Genomic DNA, 481 nt, shown 5'->3' with positions numbered 1-481 from the left:
ATGATTGCTCCAAGGTATTTAGCAACCTGCTCTTCAGTGACATCTTTATCCTCTTCAGAGGAAGAATACTCATCAGAGCTCATGAATGGCAGAAGTAAATCCAATGGAATCTCTATGGTCTCAGTGTGAGCTTCAGATTCCCATGGTTCCTCATTAGGGAACTCATTGGAGGCCAGTGGACGTCCATTGAGGTCTTCCTCAGTGGCGATCACTGCCTGTTCCTCCTCTCCAAGTTCGGCCATGTTGATGGCCTTACACTCTCCTTTTAGATTCTCTTCTATATTGCTTGGAAGAGTACTAGGAGGGAGTTCAGTAACTTTCTTACTCAGCTGACCCACTTGTGCCTCCAAGTTTCTAATGGAGAACCTTGTTTCAGTCATGAAATTTTGAGTGGTTTTGATTAGATCAGAGACCATGGTTGCTAAGTCAGAGTGGCTCTGCTTAGAATTCTCTGTCTGTTGCTGAGAAGATGATGGAAAAG

Source organism: Arachis duranensis, chromosome 5 (assembly GCF_000817695.3).
Source record: "Arachis duranensis cultivar V14167 chromosome 5, aradu.V14167.gnm2.J7QH, whole genome shotgun sequence".
Taxonomy (NCBI): Eukaryota; Viridiplantae; Streptophyta; class Magnoliopsida; order Fabales; family Fabaceae; genus Arachis; species Arachis duranensis.
Note: the sequence above shows the minus strand (reverse complement) of the source record.